At 51.3% G+C, this 19,113-nt stretch overlaps 1 protein-coding gene across 9 annotated transcripts in view; it reads right to left on the bottom strand.

Moving 5' to 3' along the window:
* The window catches only part of AMDHD2 (amidohydrolase domain containing 2), a 58,653-nt gene that overhangs the window by 11,707 nt on the left and 27,833 nt on the right, over positions 1-19,113 (bottom strand). For 3 of the 9 annotated variants that reach the window (XM_041462538.1, XM_041462545.1, XM_041462547.1), the window contains exons 9-11: positions 16,222-16,354; positions 14,502-14,592; positions 2,758-2,985 (exon numbers count right to left, since the gene is read on the bottom strand). The exons of 1 other annotated variant lie outside the window; for it this stretch is intronic. The gene's annotated coding sequence lies outside the window, so the exon portion shown is untranslated. Of the gene's footprint in view, positions 1-2,757; positions 2,986-14,501; positions 14,593-16,221; positions 16,355-17,162; positions 18,701-19,113 lie in introns of those variants that run through there. 5 more of the 9 variants (XM_041462549.1, XM_041462550.1, XM_041462541.1 and 2 more) reach the window with 4 other exon arrangements.

Here is a 19,113-nt window from a genome sequence, read left to right as displayed (position 1 = left end):
TTCACCCTCCTCACCCCACAAACCCAGCAGATCTGGAGTCTGGTACTGCTGCTGCCCACTGTCTGGCAAGATACGGGCAGGACCATACCAGTAAGAGTTGCACCTGGGCAGTACCTGATTAACTGGGTGTTCAGCTCTCCTCTAACCGGTTTTCCTGGGCAGGATACCCTCCTGGTTGTGATCCCCAGTTGTAAGGGCTCTCCCTAGAGCAGGCTGCTGGTGTTGCAGAGCTGCTCCAGCAAAGCAGGTCATGATGCTGAGAACTCCCTTGCCTGAACCAGAAGGGCACGGGGGAGGCTGATGGGCCCTCACTGAGCAGTGGAGTCCAGAAGGGCCAGAGACTGGCCTTGCCTGCCAGCAGGAAAGGTCTGAGGGGGTGGCCTTGGCTCAGCACCCAGTAGTGAATCCCAAGGGATGGCAGAGCATGTGTCCTTCCTCCACATCAGCCAAGCAGGCTTCTGTCTGTGCCTGTGCCTATGAGAAGTCCCCAGCCTGTTTCTGAGGTCTCTTTGAGTCCAAGGTCAAAATTAAGAAGGGTAAAAACCAATGGAGGTGTTTGTGCACAGACACACACGGAGCTGTACACGCATGCACAGATGCAGATCCTGTGGCAGGTCTGTGCAGCAGCCCCGGTGCTCGGGGGAGCTGGACACCCGCTCTGCTCCCCGGGACACGTGGCTGGCCCAGGGCTGTCAGACCCAGCTGTGCCCAGGAGAGCTAGAAGTCTGCTGCCATCTGCCTGCAGTCATTCTTTTTGGTCTTGGTGTGATTTTGAGAATGTCTGAAAAGCAACAGATGAAGAAAAACACGTGATCAGTTGCTCTGCTCTTTTGCACAAGGCAGCTAGTCTGCACCTCAGGTTTGAAAAGAAGAGGCTGGATGACCAGCACTCAGCAGACACAGTTTCCCAATGTCTCTCTTAATGTTTCAGAGAAAAAGAGGAGCAGAACAACTGCTGTTCCCTGGCATGTGTACTTAAAACTGCATTGGTTTCTGAAAGAGCTTCCCTAAATCTGACTTGGGCTATTTCTTAAATTATTAAAAAAAAATTAAAAAAATATATCTATATATATATATATACTGGGTTTTCTATTTCCCAAATGCATTCTAAGAACTTTCCTCATTTCTAACTCTTGCATATCAGTCCTTTATCCAGTGCTAAAAAAAACCCCAGCAAAAATTTATAAAAATAAACTACCTGGGCTGGTTAAATGACCTATCCACTGTAACATTTATTTCAGACATACGTACAGCCTGAGTGTTCAGCTGCTGTTTGCCTCCTGACCACATCAGGGAACACCAAGTTATTATTTAATGTAGTGTCATGTTGTAGCATGGAAGGTGTTTCCCACCAAGGTAATCCTAAGGTGTCTGTCATTTCCATCCTGCTCCAAGGAAGAGCCCTTCCCTGTGGCCACAGCATCTTCTGTTGTGAGCAACAGGTCCAAAAGCAAGGGCCTCCCCACTGGAGCCCAGTGGCTTGCCCACATGTGCCCTCTCCTGTGGAGATGTCGCCTAACCCTGGTCCCAGCCCCGCGCACTGTGCTGGAAGCAGAGTACCTCCTACTTACCACCACTGTGTGATATGAATGGCATATTTTTGGGGGTGACACACATATTTTGGGGGGTTTTCAGAACTCTCCCATCCATGGAGAAGGATCTCAGTGATGGCTCAGGAAGGAAGGACCTCACAGTGGCTGTCCCTGCCTGGCGTGGGCAAGGCCACTTGGAAGATGCACTGAGAATCTTTCCCATGGCACCTCTCTATTGACTCATCCACAGTCCTCTAGGTGGGGTCCTCCAGGAAAGCCTCTCTGCCAGGGGTCAGCACCCTGACAAGAGTGTCTGCTCTGTCTGTCTGTCTTCTTAGTCTTATGGACCAGGGCATCTACCGTGATGCTCATGCCCTCCTTGTAGTTCCCTTTTCCATAGCAGAGAGCAATGGCATCGGGGCCGTTCCGGATGGTGTTCTTAGGGACAACCAGGGCAGGGTTCAGGGAAGAGGAGCCAATGAGAAGGAACCCTTGGCTGTCTGTGGCTTTGCCCTGGAGGTTCAGCACCTCACATGCTCGTTCCCGTTGCCATTGTACAAGAGCAGGCAGCAGCCATCCAGGTGGGCTGCTTGCCCACTGGTGCGATAGAGCTCCACAAATTCAGCAGTGTCTACTCCTGCGCTGTCAGCATTGACTTAGTTGGTCAGGAGGGTGTGCTCAGTTTCCTGGCCCCTGCTGGGTTTTATGAGATTTTGAGTAGAGCCCTTGGAAAAGCAGAGGTGCAGAAGTACCATGAATCCAATATGTCAGGTACCTCCCATGATGAAGGCTGGGATTTTTCAAGTCTAGAGAGAGAGCCTGTTCTTCTCACAGCCACTAGGAGGGCACAGCAGAAGCTACCACAGGCTGTGCAGGCGAAGTACATGAAGCCTCTGACCTGGGTGTTCACTGGCAGAGGCACTGGCAGAGGCAGGCACTCTTCTTCACAGAGTTTAGGTTTGCCAAACAAAATATCAACCCCACACAAACCTGAAGGGTATGGCTTAAACAAGAGAATTCCCAGCTCAGGTCCTTTGAACGCTGGAGGGAGGGTATGGGAAAAAAGAGGAATTGTGTTAGGAAACATAGAAACACATCAGTGACACTTAACAGCCTTAAAGCCCCATAATTTCCCCTCCATGTTTCTTCAGAGGTTTATCAAGATGCAGTGGGGCAAACCCAGAAGTCTGCAGTGTTCAACGCCCTGAGACTTGAGTGAACAATGGAAATTTTAGATGTTAGTGTTAATCAAATTTATTCCACGGAAATTAACATGAAATGGCACAAAGATGATAGTAACCATCTTCTTCATCAAGGTGAAGGTGGGAAGGAGAATATAGAAGGTTGATTCTTGTCACAGACATGGCAGAGCAGGTCCACGGATTCCCCCACCACAAACCCAGCTGCAGCTCCTGCAGATGCCAAGGCTGCAGAATATGTAGCGGGGATGAACCTGGAATTTAAGTTGTTTGGGAAAATAGTGAGATTTGTCTTTCCATTTCCAGTGCTCTTCCCCCAAACATCTGTATCATCACCTGCTGAGTTTTGGTGACCTCCCTGCAGCCCTTGGCCAGTAGAGATCAAACCTGGGGAGGGTTCCAGCCCATGCAACAGTACCAGCACAGTAAGAACCTGCTGCCTTCCTGCAATGCAGGGCCACTTCCATGTGAGTGGGACAGATCAAGGATGCCCCCAATCCTCCTGCTGCTTAAAATCAGGGCTGCTGACCACGGCAGTCCCAAGACATGGACACCTGTGATCTTTTCTAGGAGAGTGCCAGCTGCAGAGGGATACAGCATCACACCCTTCAGCTATGGCTGCCAACGCCCAGGCTGTGAGCGAGCCTGTGGCCTGTTGTCATGGCCAGCAGAGCTGATGCCAGGGCTGGTGTTTTCTCACCAACATGAGGAATCAGCAGTAACTCCAGAGAATGAAGCTGACAGGAATTCCACAAAAGAGCAGGCCCTGATGGAGAGGTGCCCCTGAGCAACCTTGCCTTGGCATGCTCTGCCCCACAGCCCTTCCAGTGGCTGCTCTCAGACCACAGAGAATGGGGAAGCCCCTCCACCACACACCTTCTGCCTCCCCTAAGAACCCAGCCCAGCGCTGTTCTCCCTTTCAGGCACAGTTTGCGACCAAAATCACCATCAACATCCTCCTCCAGCAGGCTCTTGCTCCTGCCCAGTCTTCCAAGGAAAAGGAACTGGACCAGATTCTCTCCCCAGATCCACACCCTCAAGGTGCCACCACCCCTCGCTATTTCAGTTAAAAGTAGGAAGAAAACAGGAGGAACACACAGGCTGTGCTCCTGTCCAGGGGCGGGCATGGGACGGAAGAAAACCCACCAGGAATGGGAGAAACAGCAGGATAAAAAATGCACAAATCCCCCACATCTGGGCAGGCTGGAAGGGCAGGGGCGTGACTCCCGAGAAGAGGTGGCAGTGGTCGAAGGGGATGAGAAGGAATGGGGACAGGGATGGGACGGGAGAAGCCCCCGCGGGTCGCTCACCGCGCCACCTGCTGCCGCCGATGGGGCGGCCGGGGAGGAAGGGGAGGAGGAGGAGGAGGCTGTGAACGGGGAGCCGTTCACGGGCTCCATCCCCAAAGTCAGTTCACTAGTCTCCGTGTCACAAGAGACCCCACTCTGGCTTTTCCCAGCTCTTTTCCTGAGGTGGGGATGAATGGACGGACGAGCAGATGCGCTCCCAGAAAGCCAACTGCATCCCAGCTGCGTCCCTGGCTGCGTGGGCAGCAGGGCAAGAGAACCCTCTGCTCCTCTCTGGTGAGTTTCCACCTGCAGAGCTGCTTCTAGCTCTGGAGTCCCAACATCAGAAGGACGTGGAGCTGCTGGAGCGAGTCACGAGGAGGCCACAGAGGTGCTCCGAGTGCGGGAGCCCCTCTGCTGTGGAGACAGGCTGGGAGAGCTGGGGGTGCTCAGACTGGAGGAGAGGAGGCTCTGAGGAGATTTTAGAGCCCCTTCCAGTGCCTAAAGGAGCTCCAGGAGAGCTGCAGAGAGACTGTGGACAGGAGCTTGGAGGGACAGGACAAGAGGGAAGGACTTTAAACTTAAAATGGGGAGATCCAGATGGCATATTAGGAAGAAATTCTTCCCTGTGAGGGTGGGGAGACCCTGGCACAGGGTGTCCAGAGCAGCTGTGGCTGCCCCTGGATCCCTGGAAGTGTCCAAGACCAGGTTGGACAGGATTTGGACCGACCTGGGATAGTGGAAGGTGTCCCTGCCTATGGCAGGCTTTTGGAACAAGATGGTCTTTAAGCTCCCTTCCCATCCAAACTAGTCTGTGATTCTGTGACTTTATGGATGGATGGACAAAGGGATGTCCATTGGTTTCATATCCATTCCCTTGCTCCACTGGACTCCCTAGTCAGAAGTAGCACACCTTCCCAGATGACATGTTGTCCATTTTGTCCCAGATGACCATTTGTCCAGCCTCAGAGGCTGACCAGGAACTGAAGGGCTGCACGGTTGTGCCCAGCCTGCCCCAGCGACAGTGGCAGAGCCTTCCCAGGGAACTGTCCCTGCAGCCTCCAGGAGCCACTGTGCTGCTCCTGCTTCACAGGATCCAGTGCCCAGCCTGTCTAGGTGCAGAGGGAAGAGCAAACTCCATTGCACAGGTCCCAGCAGGTCTGGCCAGGGGAAGCCTGAAGCCCCTTGGAGTTGCACTAGGATCCGATCCTGTTTCCTGGGAGATGGGGAAAGGGCAGGCCTGGTCTTCCTCTCCCCCTCAACTCTCAGGTCCTGCTGCCCAGCCCCCTCCCTGGATCCCCATATGGGAGATGTGTGTGACTATTGCCTCACTCTGTCAGATACAGGGACTGGAGGGAGAAGGAGATCCTGTGGATCCTGCTTGGACTGGACTTGGTGCTGAACACCCATTTGGTGCAGCAGCTGCTCCTGCTGCTATCCCAGATCCAACTCCTACTCATGACTCAGCAGCCTGATGCCCTCCTCTTCTATTTGCTTCAGAGTAAGTGAGAAACTCTTCCAGAGGGGCCATGTTTGTCCCTGGTCTTGCCAGCTGGGCTGAGTTGGACCTCTGCCCTACAGCCTCAGTATTTTCATGGGATCCACAGTTATTCCCCTACAGTGCTCCTTGGAGTGTAAAACACTGCAACTGGTATCTGTCCCTAGAGAGGGAGGGGCAGGCTGAGCTTTCCCAGTGACCTAGGTACAGTCTCAGGCAGTTTGGAGTCTGCTGAGTGGTGCTGGGGCAGTTCCCACCCCCAACATGAGAAAAACAAACTCCCTGAGCACTTGGAGCTGAGTGCTGGCCCTGAGTGCCCTGTGGGTCTTCTCCATGACAGGGTAGTGAAGTCAACAATCCCTCTGTGAGAGTTTATTTTTGTACTTACTGCATTGTACTTATGCAATCATAAGGATTTGGAATTACAAAGGGTGGAGGAAGGGAAACACCCTTACCCAGAAGGGTCCTGACTCATCCCTTGCTGGATCCGCACGATGCAGTCAGGACTCAGTGACTCTGTCGTGCCTGTGGTGGGTCCCAGACCTGCTCTGGTCCCTGTGTGCTCCACTTGCTTCACCCACTGTTGCTCTGTGCCAATAGAGCACACACTGGCACCACATCCTGGTGGGGAGCTTCTGCATCCCCAGAAAGCTGCTTCCTCTCATTTCTGACTTCTCCACCCATACCATGGCCCAGCAGCCTGTGGAGAGGCACAGTCATGTGCTTTGGGGAGAGACCAAACATCCTGCCAGCAGGTGCTGGGAGCCTCTGTGGAGCCACCACTGAGTGGAGCTGCTGCTCACACAATGGGCAGGGACCGCTGGGGGAGAGCTGGGCCCCCAGAGAGAAAAGCAGAGGTGACAGGCAGCACCCCCAGTCCACGGCCACTCTGCCCAGGCACGTGGGCTGATGCCAAAATTCCCCTTGTGTCCAGTCTGGCTGGGAGGTGGCTCTGCAGCGCAGGGCAGCTCTGGGCCACGCAGGCACCAGGAGGAAAGCTGCAGGTCTCACTGCTTTGTGGGGTCCGTGTCTGCTGGCTGGGCTGGGCTCCCTAGTCTTCAGGGCAGGCAGGACTCAGAGAGTTGAGCATGTAGAGCCCTGCCAAACCTTTAACCTCTTCACTAGGACAACACATCCCACTGCTGGAATGTGAATCCTACCTGTGTTCTGAACAAGCTCTGCCGGTCAGGTTGCTAAAAACAGGAAATCCAGGAAAATACTGTACAAGTGAAGATTTTTCTCATGACAGAAATACCCCCTCAGCAGAGGAAGCTGCTTTGTTCAGGTGCTGGGGTGGAAGCATCTCTCATCTCTTATTGTGGAGAGATCAGAGATGGCTGATTCTGAGTGCACAGGGCAGAAGAAGGAGCACCTGTTGGTGCTGAGGCTGGGGGACACTGGAGGGACCTGTGCAGGATCAGCCACAGCAGAACCATCTCCAGCAAAGCCCCTGGGGCTCTTTGGCCAAGTCTGTGTCCAGCATGGTGCACTGTGTCCTCCCCACACTCATACCCCTGGCCCAGACTGGGCATGTGGGGTGTCACTACTGGGCTCAGGAGATGACAGGGACGAGCACAGACCTAACACAAGGCACAACAATGCCTGCAGTGACGGCAAGCACCATGAGCCTGCCTGGCTTGGGTGCTTGGCTGTGGGTACTCCCCACTGCTCAGCAGCACCAAGGGGTGTGGAGGGTGTGGCCATGTCACATCTGGACAGTCAGCTGTGACCGTGGGTGCCTCATCCTGCTGGTGGGGTGGCCACGGCAGAGCTGCTAGTGGAATATGGTGCAGGACAGGGTGTGGGGAGCTCAGCTTAGTGAGGGGTGCAGGCACAGTGTTTACTAGGTTTGATCCAAACATTTTGTACAAGGAATGAGCCGACTCTCCTGCACACGCAGATGCAGAGGACACACATTCCTCCGAGCTCCCACCCTGCAGTTACAGGATGATTTCATCCTATGGCTACTCTACACTGCACACCTCTCAGCGAGCGCTGCCACTACGGCTGCTCCGCAAAGCGAGCCCAACACGTGCTGCCCTCCCGCCCAGAGAGCTCTCGCTGCCTACAGCAAAGCACCTGGGGGCTGCAGGCACCTGTCCCGTGCAGGCTGGAAAAGCCCGGGCTCTTACAGCTGGGGCAGGGGGGCATGCACCACTGAGGGGGCTGAGGGGTGAGGTCCCAGATGGGGTTTTACAGCACTTGCCAGGAGACGCTCCCACCCCCGGGATCAGCTGCCAGGGCCCGGGGAGCCCGCAGGGGCAGAGGTGGATGAGCTGCAGCCTTCCCTCGTTCCTTTCTCCTCTGCCAGGGACTGCCGGGTGCTGAGAGCAGCACGGCATCCTGCCCCGAGCAACAGCACCCACCGCGGGCTGACTGCTGCTGGCACTGGGATGAGAGAAGGCAACGAATGAAAACGTGGGACTGACCACGTCCCGTGGAACACAGGTAATGCTCCCACGCTGATCAGCCCGGTTCTGGGCGAGACTGTCCCTCCAGCAGGATCTGCTGCCACCGGTGAAGTGTGGCCCATACCTTTCCTTCCTATTGAACCCACCCCTCCTGCTCCAAGAGCTCTCGAGGGTGAGCTGTTATTTTCTGCCTGAAGGCTATTTTCAGTATCTTTATGCTGGTCACCTGCATCTATTCTAGATGAAATCATGAGGAAATCCTTATTATTTATCCATTTCAACCTTCTTCCTTCCCCAGCCATTAACTGAGAGCTCTGCTGGGAGTTGTTTTCTTCTCTCAGCAGACACTTACTGGTGCTGTGCTTCCCACAGGCTCTTCCTGGCACCTATACCATGGAAAGGACAGTGGATGCTCCTTTGTGCACCTTTCTGCCAGCCCAGCAGCAGGGACTTTTAACTGGTTGAGTGTCTCAGCCCAACTGTGGGGAGTTCTCACCTCCCACTCATCTGTGCTAAGGGTAGGACTCTCACAGAACTCACACCTCAGCCCAGAAAACCAAGGACATTCAGGAACCAAAGCAGAGACTAAAGCCTCCACATTCATCTCGGAGGAGCATCCCTATAGCAGCTTTCAGGAAGGCTCTGCTCCCACCTCTGCCAGGTCATGGCACAGAGGCAGAAAGGCTAATGACATCAAATAGATGAATCCCTCATGATGTGAAAGACCTTGAGCGTCTGGAGTGTGTCGAGAGAAGAGAAAGGGGAAGGATCTGGAGCACAAGTCTGATAGGAATAGGAATACAGGAATAGCTGAGGGAGCTGGGGGTGGGCTCAGCCTGAAGAAAAAGAGGCACAGTGGGGACCTTCTCAACTCTCCAGAACTCCCTGACAGGAGGGGGCAGCCACAGGGAGGTCAGGCTCTGCTCCCAGGGAACAAGGGACAGGACAAGAGGAAACAGCCTCAAATTGCATCAGGGGAGATTTAGGTTGGATATTGGGAAAATTTCTGCACAGAAGGGGTTGTAAAGCACTGGCACAGGCTGCCCAGGGCAGTGGTGGAGTCCCCATCCCTGGAAAGATTAAAAAAACAAGCAGATGTGGCACTTGGGGCTCAGCAGGGCAATGGAGTAGATCAGCAGCCCAGAACACTTCTACTGTCTGCACTGGCTCTTCTCCCCCATTCAGCATCTGCCACAGCCTCCAGTGACACAGCCAGCTACTGTGACTTCCAATTGCTGCTGTGTAGGAGGGCTCTTTGCAGAACTACTGAACAGGTAAAAATGCTCTGATGAGGGTTGTGCAACACTGCTCAGCGCCAGCACAGTCTGGCTTTCCTCTCTGCTCACAGCCATGAATGGAGCCAAAGGTGACAGATTTGGGATGGACCCTGAGAGTGGGAACAATGCCCACCCCTGATTCCACCAGTGTTCACACAAACCCTGTGTCCTCTTAGCCAGAAAGGCCATGCCAGGCAGCCCCAGCTGAATCAGTCCCAGGCAGTGGGACAGCTTTGGGTGGCCTGGGACAGGCCAAATGGGCCAAAGAGGCCGGCCAGGCCAGAGCTTTGGTGTTGCCGAGATGCTGCCTCGTCTTTTTTGGCATCACCTCTTCTCTCAGTGCCATGGGCTGCTGCAAGGGCCATGGGCTGGGTGGAAAGCAATGGCTGCTGAGAGGAGCAGGGAAGGGCTTGCTCTGGAGCCATCTATCTCCAGTCAGTGAGTGCCTGGTTGGATAGAGACTGCAGCTATCCTAAAAAAAAAGAGATTTTATCCCCAAGAAACAGCAAATGTACCTGTCCTGGCATTGGCACAAGCAAAAATTTTTGCCTTGTTTGCAACATAACTGCAACACCAAGTGTTGCAGCACCCAGGTGGATAGGAACCTTTAAATCTCAATCCCATTCCCACCCCACCCCACCAAACTCCTTGGTTTACTCCAGGCCCCCTCCAGGAGAGATGCAGGGCACTACTGCTGCAAGCTGCTGCCACACACTGTGGAAGATGGAGCTGTCAGGAAACAGAAAGGAAAAGGGAATGAGACCAAAGGAAAAGGGAATGAGACCTGTCTGAAGACTGCAAGAATGGGATGTAGACAGTGACTGGGAGGAGGAGGAGCAGGAGCAAGCCCTGACAGGGTTTCCTGGTAGGAAGGAAAGTATTACTCAGCACCAATGTCACTTGAAGGCAGAGGACAACAATGATGACACAGAGCACTTCTGGTTCTGAGTGACACCAGAGGGCCAAACACATCCTCTGCAGCTCTGCAGCTCTCACAGAGACTGTGCTTGACAGCACCATGAGAATCTAAAGCTGGTGAACAGGTCATACCCATGGAACCACCCAAACCTAGGGCTGAGGTGGGAACTCTGTGGAGTGGGCAATACAGGCAGGTGGGTTCAGCCTATCCTCTGGCAGCTCCAGGCAGGAACAAGCTGGGCAGGAAGAGGCACATGTTGTGAGTCCAACCCATCAGGAGATATGGTGCAAGGCAAAACACAGCTGGAGGTTCAAGACAGAATTCACAGAATCACTGGGTTGGAAGAGACCTCAAAGATCACTGAGTCCAATCCAACCCCAACACCTCAACTAAACCATGGCACCTAGTGCCACATCCAGTCTTGTTTTAAACACATCAAGGGACGGTGACGCCACCACCTCCCTGGGCAGATATTCCAGAACTTTATCACCTTTTCTGTAAAAAACTTTTTCTTAATATCCAATGTATATTTCCTTTGGCACAGCTTGAGACTGTGTCCTCTGGTTCTGTGAGTTGCTACCTGGAGAAAGAGACCAACCCCACCTGACTACAACTACCCTTCAGGAAATTGTAGAGAGTGATAAGGTCACCCCTGAGTCTCCTTTTCTCCAGGCTAGACAGCCCCAGCTCCCTCAGTCGTTCCTCACAGGGCTTCAGTGTTCCCAGCCCCTCTCCAGCCTTGTTGGACGTGCTCAAGCACCTCAACGTCCTTCCCAAACTGAGGGGCCAGAACTGGACACAGCACTCGAGGTGTGGCCTCACCAGTGCTGAGTACAGGGGAAGAGTGACCTCCCTGCTCCTGCTGGCCACTGTTCCTGACACAGGCTGTTGATACAGGATGGTACACTCCTGATACAGGATGCCATTGGCCTTTTTTGGCCACCAGGGCACACTGCTGGCTCATGTTCAGCCGGCTGTCACCAGTACCCCCAGGACATCAGGCCAGCCCTTGTGCTCTGCAGTTCTTTGATCCATGGGACATGAAGGATGGATAGAACTGTCAGCAGACAGGTGTCACAGGCTATGGCCACTTCACCCCTTCAGCCAATGCAGTGATGTAAAACAGGCAGTGTGTGCTGGGGGGACACTTACCAGCCACAGCTCTAAGCAGTGTCAGTCTGTAAGAAACGGTCCCTCATTTGCCTCGTGACCCTTGCAAGGACAGAGACTCAGACCCTGAAGACCCTGGCTGGAGTTCTGGCCTGGCTGAGGTGGATGCTCACCAAGTGATTGTTTTATAGGTGTGCTTGCTGTGTCACCACAGTTTTACACCTGCTTCACGATCCCTGCTCATCACAATAGCCCATGAATTTCCCCACCTCTTGGCCAAATGCCATCCACTTTAGAGAAAGTCTAACTTTCTGAGGTAACTTTGGTGATCCCCCACAGAAAATCCCTCATCTGCTTCATGAAGTCCCCCTCCCCCCTGCCACCAAGGCCTGAGACTGAGACCCTTAAAACCCTAACATGGGGGTGCTGGCCTGACTGGAGCGGGATGTCTGCCAAGTGTTGCCTGCAGATGTGTTCACTGGACCAAGACTGGTTTCCCATGGGAACCAGTCCTGAAACAATGGGCCCCGCTCACTGCTGGGACTGGTTTGTCTTGTTGGAACTGGACTGTCCGTACTTGTTCTCAACAGACTTATTATCCACTGTCCTGTACCTGTTCCCTTGACATACCATGCTGCTCCTCTCCCAGCAGCAGACTATAAAAGACCCCCTGAGTTAACCAAAGAATTTGAGATTCTCCCCGATGTGACAAGACAGATCTATTGGCCAGACCACAAGGATTTCATCTCTCCATTGGTAGCTATTCCCCCCCAATCTTTCTCTCTATCCTTTATTTCCTTTCTAATCCCTCTACCACATTTGCTGTGGGCACTCAATAAAAGGTGCATTTGTTTTGATTAATACTGAAATCCCCTCTATGTTGTTTTTTTGCACTCTGAGATCAGTTAACGAACCATCACAACCCCTACTTGTACTAGTGGATTGTGACACAGTCTCAGGCTGAACAGCTGCTTCAAGCCTGCAAGAAAAGAACCAAAGCCAAACCAGTCAGTGAGTGGGGAATAACAGCTGCCAACTGAAGAAAGGAAAAACTACAGTGGTGTCACCCTTGGAGAGAAGTACACTGTCACCAGTGGTCTCAACTTGGTGCTCATGGGCTGAGGATGCAGCAGTTCAGCCTACCCAAGGCCTGGGGAGTGCAGAACAGCTTTGGGACAAACTAGTCACAGAGTTCTTTGCTCACTTATGGGTCCAGCCCAAATTCCCATCTTGTCACTGGTGCAAAGTCCAAAGCCTTCAGTCCCCCAAGCTGAACCTTGCAGCAGTGAGCTGTGACAGCACAGTGAGCTGTGTTCATGCTGTGAACAAGCAGCAGCCACAGCCGGGCAGTTGTCAATGGCCTTTCCAGCATGCAGGGCTCAGTACCCACTCCTGAGGGACATCCCAGCTATGAAAGGCTGAGCCTGTCCAGTGAGTGCTTGAACAGACTCCAAAGGGGCTTGACACCTGCACAGAACCCTTGGCACCAGGAAGCATGAGGAGTTCTTGATTTCTGCTGCACGTGGCCCTGATAGAAAAGGATACCTTCCTCTCTGCTCAGCAGCTCCTAGGAGATAAGACTCTCTGAATATACTTCCCTACTCTACTCTGGGCTAAAGGCAGACAGGAAGGTGCCTGAGCATCTGCCTGGCCTTGGACACCAGCTGAGAATGGAGTGGCAGGGCTGGGCCCTGGTTCCCTGTTGAGACTCAGGACATGGCTTTGCCAGCAGCAGCACTCTGTGGAAGCAGGTCCCATTGATCCACCTTCTTCCTGATGTGGTGGACAGAGGCTGACATGATTCATCAAGGTCCCATGTCAAAAGTCTGGAGCATCCCTCCTCCCTGCTCCCCATTTTCTTCTGAACTTCAGCTGCCAGGGAGAGGGTTCCAGTTATACATCAGCAGATGTTTTGGATGCCTGAGGGAGGTTATTTCAGCTGCCAACATAACCTGATGCTTGGAGATGGGTCAGGTCTAAATTGCCATGACAGAGCATTGGTGTGACCTCCCTGGCAGAGCCAAAGCAAGGTTAAACCATGTCAGTACATGGAGGTAACAGTATATAATAATATACACATATACAGCATTCTTGCAGCTAATGTATATACATACATTTGTAATATATAGGGGATACCTAACCATAAGTGTGCTTCTTCAACTGTGCTTACTTCCTTGAAATCATCACAAGTGTTAAACCTGTGCTGGAGAAGGTGGGAGAGGATGCTCTAGCTAAACACACACACTGTATGTGCACATGCATTCCTCTATGCACTGTGCATCATACTGGGCACACAGCACTATACAAGGTGTGAAACCATCTCTCCCAAGCTGTGGATTAGAGGATCATTCTCAGACTGTATGAGCATTCACCACTGAAACAAAAAGAAATAAAACCCCAAGAAGATGCTTTTTGATGGCTGAAGAACACAACAAGCATTCTTTGTTTTTCTATAAGCCCTATATCCCCCTTACCCTTCTCCTTTTTCTCCTCCTTGCTTGGCAGTAGGACCCACACTGGATTTCCATAAGTGCCATTTCTTCCTTTCCTGTCACTTAGATCACTGTTAACTTTGGAGCTGGGTGAACTCTCTGTGACAGGATGTTCAGCTCTGGTCCATCAACCTGGCTCACTCTGAGTCCCTAAGCCTGCTGTGAAGTGGCTCAGCAACAGAAAAAAATCCTTTTCCCTCTCCCCTCAGGTGTAGCCCCCAGCACGCTGTCTGAAGACAGCTCAGATAACAGGGAACAAGCTGCAGTGTCTCCAGATCATGGGATACTGGACAGACTCCAGGCCCCACTGAGGGCTCTGCTGCCCAGGGACCACATACTGGAAACGGGCTCTCCATTTCCATGAAGATTCCCATCCTTCAGACACACAATGACACCAAGTGAATGGCAGAAGCCGCTGTGCCATTCATGAGACACCCCCTTCACACAGGGAGAAAATGACACCACCCCTTCCTCAGCTCTTCTCCTCCCATACGGTCGCAGCTCCTGCCTCACACTAACAGGGAAAATATCCAGAACCCCTTGTGTTCCTTCACATCCCTATCTCCACAGCGTCCCCCATCCCTAGCCGAATCCTGCCCCAAAGCACACCTCCCGCGGGCAGCCACCAACACCAGGAGGAGCAGTTGTTTTCTCTCCCCAACCCATTAAGGACATGGCTGAACTTAGCAGAGTCCAGAAGCACAGGGAAAGACAGGAAAGGGAGGCAACAAGAGCAACAGCCAAGACAAGAACGCCACAGATAGAAATGATCTTTACCGGTAACGCTCGTGGCATCTCCTGGAAGCAGACTGCCACTGGTGTCTTCTCTCACCCTGGTCTGTGTCCACTGTCTGCTGAACTGCTTTCTCTGGAAGCAGAGCAGAGAGAGCTGTAGCCCTGTAAACTCTGTGCAGGTGTCAGCAAGCCCATTGTGAACTGCTGTAAACACTGATTATGTTAAATATGTGTACGCTTAGCATCATAAGGAGGTACATAAATAAGCTGTGGCATACAAATAAGTTGTGGTTTCCAAGCTTAAATCTGCAGGATGAGAAGTTAATAAAGCAGCTTTACCTGGGTGTGATATAATAGAGAAAACTAAAATTAGGAAGGTTTCCTTCCCTTCAGCACACACAATACTACATGGCTGTAGAGCTGGTCAAATCCATTTTGACAACAGATTTGTGGTAAAACAAAGGTCAGATTTAATTATTTGAGGTTTTTGTCAAAAATGCCTGTTATGCTTGTAGACAGAAGCAATAAAAGTTTCCAAAAGCTTTCATCAGGAGTAATTGCCAGCAATGTTTTGTGGAGGGCAGTTTTGGACCTCAGTTTCTGGGCCCTCTGCTCTCACATGGAGGAAGGGCAGTTTGTAAGGGGAGAATGTTAAATTAGATTTTGAAGTCAATGACCTATTTGCAATTCAGGCTGAGCAGGAGAAGTTTAGGGAAGAGATCCAGCACCCACAGAGTGGGCTGGGCTGGAGGAGAGTGACAAAATGAAAGGGAAGGCACGACTAAGAGCACCTGCTCCCTCAGGAGTATTGTGGGTCAGGATGAGGACTGCCACCCCCTCTCTTTTTGCATGTGGTCCCACATGCAGTCAGAGACCATCCTCGGGCACAGGACAGATGTGCCAAGCGTGCCAGCCACATAGCCACGTGTCTCCAGGGTTATCTGCTGTAGTGGTGTGTTTTTTGTTAGTATGCTTACTGTTTGATTTGCAATTTTATAATTTCCTTATGCTGTCCTTTTCGTCCCTGTCCTTTCCCCAGAACTTTCCTCACTCCTCCTTTCATTAAATGTCAATTTTTCCCCAAACCTGTCTTCCCTCGAGAAACTTCCCTGTCAATTTTGTATTTCTCCAAACTCTTATTAGTTCACTGAAGCTGTTTTCCTCCCTTGAAATTCTTTATTGGTATATACATTGTATTCCCTGCCTTGTTTTTCACTCCCAATTCTCCTGATTAGTTAAAGATTGTATCCTCCCTTGAGACCTGCCCCTGTATATAAGTTGTTGCTTGCCCCCAGTTTGGGGTCCTGGGACACCGAGAGGTGAAGTTTTAACATTGAATAAAGGTAGTAGGATGTTCCACGCCAGGACCCATGGTGCTGCTCTTTTGTTTCCATGCCGAACTTCCACTGGTAGCTGGGATTTTGTGGGGTTCAGAAGAGGGATGTCACACTCCTGTCTGTCATCATCTAGCTGGGACAAGCGGCAATCTGCCATGGCACTGGGACCTTCCTACTGACCCCACTTCAGGGCTCTGCAGACACAGTGTTCAGAAGAACCGTCCCTTTGCACTCATTAAACCAATGCCCAAAGACAGCTCTTTGATTTGCTGTAGGTTTGCCAAAAACAAATGGGCCACAGGGAAATGTCCACTTGCCTGATGGATAATGCAAACACTTAGAGCGGGACTCTGGATGCTAAGAAGGACCCTGAATACTTGGTATACAGATATTCATGCATGAGATGGCAAAGCCAGAAGCAGTACCCATCACTCTTGGCTGAAGTAGCAGAAGCAAATGCCTGCATGGGAGAAGGAGATTTCAGCAGCCACAATCTTGTTTGGCTCAACTCTCCAATCTCTTCCACAATATTCTCAGTGTTTCCAGGAGTGTTTTTTCCTGCTCAAAAACAAAACAAGAAAGGAATAACCCATCAAGCACCCCTTGACCTGCCCCATGGGTCTGAGAGAGGAAGAAGAAAAGAAAGACATTGAGGAGCTCAAACATGTTCAGAGAAGGGAACAGAGCTGGGGGAGGCTCTGGAGCACAACTCTGATGAGGAGCAGCAGAGGGAGCTGGGAGTGGCTCAGTCTGGAGAAAAGAAGGCTCAGCAGGGACCTGCTGGCTCTGCACAACTCCCTGATGGGAGGCTGCAACTAGAGGGTGTTCAGGCTCTGCTCCCAGGGGACAAGGGGAAACAGCCTCAATTGTGCTGGGGAAGGGCTGTAAAGCCCTAGTACAGCCTGCCCAGGGCAGTGGTGGAGTCACTGTCTCCAGTGGGGAGTTAGAAGACCTGTGGATGTGGTACCTGGGGACATAGGTTAGAGTAGCAGTGCTGAGTTAATGACTGACTTGATGATCTTAAAGGTCTTTTCCAGCCTTAATGATTTCATGTTCTGTGAATCCATGGTTCTGTGAAGCAGTGGAGGTTTCTTGGTCATAACTCTGATTAACACCAACACCATGGGGACGGAACTGTCACCTCCTGCTCTCAGCACCACCATGGCTGTTTTCAGACACCCCACCCAGCAGCGTGGTGTCCAACCCACCCAGCCCAAGGCCTTCAGTTATGCTGCTGTGAAACCACATGAAGAGCTAAGTTATTCTCCTCAGGGAGAATTCTTAAAATAGGTAACTTCCCTTGAAAGATAACTGTACAAATTGGCACAGTTTGCTCCAGAGTTTGGAAAAAAGAGCAAAAAAAGCACAGTTCATTCTTCTGATAAACACCACTAATGTGACTGACATGCACACAGAGAAGAACAGTGCTGCCCCCAAACCTGTAAACAAAGTTATTGTGAGTGATATGTTTCAAATAAGCAAATATTAGAGATTTCTGTAAAAGAAAGGAGTGAACTCTAACAACACAAAACTGTTGGCACTCAAACCCATCTAAACGCACACTGTCCTCCTGCAGCTGCATCAGAGCTGCCTGCAGACATGTCCAAGTCTTCAGGAGCTGGATCTCACCCTCCTGCACTGAAAGAACCGATCCAGGAACCTGCTCACTTGCACCTGTAATGCCTGATGAGGCTTTCCTAATTCCAGCTGAATGATAAATGCAAATACCTCAAAATGCAGATGTCATTTTCTAATAAATTCAATTCAGCAGCCACAGTATATCTGGAAAAAAGGTGAATTTGGAAAGGAAATGGGTAAAATGATGCTACAAATTTCCTCAGGGGTTGAGTTTATCAATGGCAAGACTGACTACATTGATCCCACAGGTGCTGGATTATTTGATGCTTTGTTACTTGGGATAACAAAAGAAATCACAACACAGAATCCATGAAGTGGAAGCAAATTTTAAACATTATGAAAAAAAATTAAATTTAGAGAGAGAAAAATTAAGAACCTTTCAAAAATCATAATAAAGAACCCTTTTTACAGTCATAAGGGGGAAATAAAAAAACTCTGACTTGATTTAATTCAGATTAAAACTATCACCTGTAGTCTAATGCTATGTCAAATCCCTGCTGGCACTACCTTTTGTGCCCTCTGCTGTTGGTAGCTTCTTGCTGAGCCCTTTCTTCCATCAGTTTGGGTGCTTGCTGTTCTTTCCCTGCCCACCACAGGATCCAGCTCAGAAAATCTCATGTCTTTGGTAGGAAAAAATCTGAATGCAGTGCACAAATCTCATTTTAGTTCATCACAAGCTCCCTACTGGAGCCATGCCCAAAGCTCCCTACTTTCCACGTTGTTTCACATGTCCTGTATTCATCCTGCCTGTACCTAACCTGGTAAATGAGGATGAGTGAGGGAGGAGAGCTGAGCTGGAGCAAGATCCAAGCAGTGGGAATCAGTTTGCAGGTCTGAGGGCTGAAGTTTGCTTTGCTCCTTCTCAGTGACTACAGGTAGCACTGACAGCATTCTGCAGTCTCTCCACAGAGCTACACACTAGGAACTGGACACGTGTGACTTTGGAGCTTTCATGCTAAGGCTGCATGGGAGCATCCATGTTAAGGTGGTTTTTGATTGGTTTGTTTTGATTTTACAGAATGGGCTGAGTTCAGATTGCAGGTTAGAGGAGGGGATTCTCCTCCTCTACACCGCCCTTGTGAGATCCCACCTGCAGAGCTGCCTTCAGCTCTGGGTCCTCAGCGTAAGAAGTATGTGCCCCAGCCCAAACAGGTCCACAGGAGACCATGGAGATGCTTCAAGGAGTGGAGCCCCTCTGCTCTGGAGCCAGGCTGGGAGAGCTGGGGCTGAAAAGCTCCAGGAAGACCTTAGAGTCCCTTCCAGTGCCTAAAGGGGGAATACAAAAGAGAGGCAGGGCAACTTTTTACATGGGCAAACAGTGACAGGACAAAGGCAATGTTTTTAAACTAAGCTGGGAAAGATTTAGATTGGGTATTAGGAGGAAATTGCTCCCTGTGAGGGTGGTGAGGCCCCTGCACAGGTTGCCCAGAGAGGCTGTGGCTGCCTCATCTCTGGAAGTGTTCAGATTGGATGGGGCTTGGAGCAACCATGTCCCACGTGGCAGGATCCTACTGCATCATGGAATGAGATGAGCTTTAAGGTCCTTTCCAGCTCAAACTCTTCTGTGTTCTGTGATTCTACACCCTGGTACTGCAAACAGCTGACAACATTTTGGTCACAGACAGGCTTTCCTGTGAGCAGGTACCCTTTGGGACCACTCCTTGTATGCCTGAGAAATT

The sequence above is a fragment of the Pyrgilauda ruficollis genome, unplaced genomic scaffold, assembly GCF_017590135.1.
Source record: "Pyrgilauda ruficollis isolate IOZ18807 unplaced genomic scaffold, ASM1759013v1 scaffold16, whole genome shotgun sequence".
NCBI lineage: Eukaryota > Metazoa > Chordata > Aves > Passeriformes > Passeridae > Pyrgilauda > Pyrgilauda ruficollis.
The sequence above is the reverse complement of the archived record's forward strand: the minus strand, read 5'-3'. Positions and strand labels throughout refer to the sequence as shown.